The sequence below is a fragment of the Aptenodytes patagonicus genome, chromosome 1 (assembly GCF_965638725.1).
Source record: "Aptenodytes patagonicus chromosome 1, bAptPat1.pri.cur, whole genome shotgun sequence".
NCBI classification, from domain to species: domain Eukaryota; kingdom Metazoa; phylum Chordata; class Aves; order Sphenisciformes; family Spheniscidae; genus Aptenodytes; species Aptenodytes patagonicus.
This window is the reverse complement of record NC_134949.1, coordinates 155,278,685-155,282,881: the sequence shown is the minus strand read 5'-3', so window position 1 is coordinate 155,282,881 and position 4,197 is coordinate 155,278,685.

The following is a 4,197-nucleotide window of genomic DNA, read 5'->3' as shown; positions in this document are numbered from 1 at the left end:
AAAGGGCCTTCTATTTTAGGACACTGATGGCAGAGCTTCATTCTGTTTCTCTGTCTGGGCGAGGCCAGTCAGAAATAGCTGACCTTCCCCTAACTAATCAGGGATTGACTTGAAATATTATTGCAGCTGGTGCATCAACATCAGTGGAGATGGTGATGGAGATGCAATGGCTCTGTCCGTCCACGTGAACTGCGTTACAGGGCACATAGTAGCAGCAAGGACTTCCAAAGTTCAGGCTTGGTGGTGAATGTTTCCTTGGCTGCTAGCAGGGAAGGAAACACACGCAACACTTTGGAAGGTACTGTAAGTCATGTTAGTAAAGGAAGGCTGAGATTTTTTATGGAACTTGGAAAACACGGTAGCCAAATTGCAGGGATGCCTTTGAAAAATCTTAACTTTTTTTACAAATCCAGTTAGCTTTAAAAATCTACATCTTACCCTTAAAGTAATAGCTTTAAAAACACTAAACAAAGCATTTAACTGCTTTATTTATTCAGATGCATCTGATTTGCATATATCACAAATGCATGCAATTAAAAATTCCTGCCAGCACCTGATAAAGAAACTTCAATCTTTTTAAAAAAGACAACACTTTCCCATACGTGTGCTTTGGCCATTTTGGAAGGTGATGAGGCAACACATTAAAACTCCAATGACTCACTGCACAAGGAAAAGGCTTTTCCAACAACTTCTTTTCATGCCAAGCAGGCCTTCCCGAACATCTCTAGTGGATTACAGGGCATGCTCCTGTAGAGATTTGTTGAGTTCATTATGCACCAAATCCTGCAGTCCTTACCCAATAAATTTCCACTGGCGTTATCTAGCACCAGAGTAGAAAATACTCCGCTGACTTCCCATGCTGGGAAGTGCTGGGACCAAGAGAAAGATGAAGTCAGTTTACTCCAGAAAACATTCGTCACAAAACTTCATTGCAACAGTCTTAGGTCTCCAGAGGGACTCCTACTTCCAGTATCCCAGTATCTGTTTGGACAGTGCAGCAGTGTGCTGAAGGAAAGCAAGGAAAAGACTGTTTCTACCACCTCTCCTCGTTTCCAGACAGATGAACCAGAGATGTGTTCTGAGTGTTTTTATAACACTACATTATCTGCCCCACGCCATATTTGCATTTGTTACAAGTCATATTTTATTCAAACCTGATACTATACTAACTTCATACACAAGCACATCTGGTATTTTGTGGCCCTTTTGCACTGCACAGTTTCAGCGTATGCAGAACAGTAAATGAATTTTCAGTCAAACAGACTCTTTTTGCCATATTTGCTTTCCCTGACAGCCACTGATGCAGTTCACTTTGCTATAGCAGAAAGTGATGTTTGGAAACATCACTTTGCAAAGTGGTGTCTTTATTGTTCTTTATTAAAGAAAAAAATCTTCAGGAAAAAGAGCACCACATAGAATGTGCTATGAAAGAAAATAAGGTATATTTTAGAAAAGGATTACTTGCAGGTTAGAATAATGCTTTAACTTTTGGTCAGTTCTGAAGTGGTCAGGCAGTTGGATTAGATGATTGTTTGTAGGTGCCTACCAACTGAAATATTCTAGTCTACTCTGGTCTAGTCTATTCTAATGTGTCCAAAATAGCGAGGGGGGGGGGGGGAAAGGTAGGATTCAGTTCAGGACTAACATGCCCAAATTTAGACAATTTCACATGAGCTAGATGGTTTTTGATTATAACTAATAGTGACCTAGTCAATACAGTCAGCGGAGCCTGGAGAGCAGTTCAGCACGACCTAGATTCAACTTGGAGAGCTCAGTTCAATCCCTCAGGCAGACACCTCACTCCAGCTAGTTCCCAGGGTATCCTGCTGGCTTTTAGTTGCCACTCCAGAAGGGCATATTTCTCTCCCAGTTTTAACCATATCTGTCAGCCCCACGCAGGCATCTTAGGTACCCTCTAGCACCTCAAATGGCACTAGGAGCCTACATGATGGTGACTGAATCGAGCCTGAACAGAGGGATGCAGTTGCCAGACAGTCATCTCCTGCCATTGGATGCTCCAGGATGTCTAAGACATCTACATTTGGCAGGCAGGTATGACGAGGGACTTAGCGAAGGCCCACACCTTTCTTGAATGACAACTACAGGCCAGGTTCACACCACCTAAAAGTTATGGTAGATACCTCTGATTAGACAGCGGAAACCAGTCTCCGTTAGCTGGTCAGGTCATTCTAGAGGCACTACTGACTGCTTTAACCAGACCTCCATCGACTCTAACAGCAGCACAGATCCCTATTTCACACGGAGATGTCTGAATGCAAAGGTCTTCATCTGGAACCGAATCCCACTCAGTGGGCTGGAGTTCCCAGCCATCTTGCTGTTGTATGGGTGGCCTTACAAAGCACTGGCCCAAAGCTCAAGAAATTTTACTCAGTGAAGTCCAGAGATGCAGACAGTCACGACATAAACAAAATCAATGATACAAAGTGCTTCATGATAGCCATTAAAAAAACCCAGATAAAATTTAATTACTTCTGATGTGCTGTTTAACATAACGCCATTTAGCTCATCTTAAATAATGTTATTTTTCAGCGTTGTAGGATACATGTTTATAACCTCCAAAATACCAGTTGGACAGCGTTTTGTACGAGTACTGCAAGAGGACAAACCTGAGTTTGGTGGATTCTGACAATGAAAATAATAAAAATACTTTTCACTCTCATGCTTTAGTCTACAAATCTCAAAGCTCTTTTCAAAGATGGTTATGCACTGCTATTCATACCTGTAACTAAGGAAACTGCGGCACACAATGGTGAAATGACTTCTTCAACGTGACATCAGAAGTAAAAAGAGAACTCCAGCCACCCGACTCAGCCACTGAACCACAAATAATAAATGAAATAAAATGGCTGGTTTCAGTCTTATTGCACCTACCTGGCTTCAGGTCAGAAATAAGTCAGTGACTCCATGAACCCATTTCTGCATGAGCGTAACTTACTCTCATGAGTAGCTTCACTGAAATTAGTTTGCATGAAAAGTTTCACTGAATTCAAATGACAGCTGAATCACTGCTGTGCAGTACGAGTATTTATTTTTAATATACTGTACATGCACTCTGGTCTCAGTTTAGCATGTTCATCCTGAGAGGATCTAATTTAATTATTCTCTTTTATATTTATGGCACATTCTCCGGCAGTGCTATCTTCCAAATACTCTAACATATCCAGTATTATGCCCGGCTATGTCAGGAATGAATCGGAAGCCATGTTAAGACTTGTTATGTCAGCTTAAAAATTCATGTTATCCATTACTTGAATACTCACAGAAAGTGTCAGGGCACTTTTTCTTCAATTAAATTAAATTCCAAAGGTTCCTCAATAGAAGAGAGAAAGTTTCAAGGCAGGGAAAACAGGGCCAGGCTTATCAAGCCAAAACGATCGTTATTCTGAATCTTAAACAAGGTCATTCCCCAACTCTTTCCAAAACTCCTAAATTTCTACAGAAAAACTGGCATTTTAAAATGAAAGTGACTTAGCCAAATTTATCCCTACTATAATGACAATGAAGTAATTAAATCAGTTTTAATATACAATCAATTTGGCCAATTAAGCCCAACATTCATTGATTTTGTTGATTTATAGTGTGAAGATTGAAGGCCCCCACATAAGGGATGGATTCCAATCTCATTTAACAAAACTGGCAAAAGTTTTATGATTGAATTTCCGTTTATTTTCCAGATAGATAGAGCTAAACTAACTCCTAAATCTGCATATTTTATTTATGTATCTAAATAGCTCCAGCTTCAATATAGTATCTGAGCCCCTCCTTGTATTTAAAAATAGAAAAGAAGAAAACAAACAAACAAAAACAATAGCAGGCTGTTTCTTTCTTCCTTTTCCATCTGAAGGAGAAAAAGCTTGATTAGTTTATGGGAGGGGGAGGTTGTTTATTTGCTTGTTTATGTTTGTGTGTGATTGAGTAAATGTCGTGTGTGTATGTTTGGAATTGGCAGGCAGCTCCTTATCTGTGCTGGCAGATATGTCCATGATCTAAAAACAGCCTTTTAGAACTGGCTGCATGTCTCGCTATACACCAACAAACAATTTCAGCAGCTGCCTCAGAGCTGAGCCCTTCTGAGACGTCACTGCCCATTTACTGTTGAAGAAAAACATTTTGAACAGCGATGGAGTATCTCATCTGCCGATTCAGATCCTCATCCTGCCCATCCTCCCCAGCTGG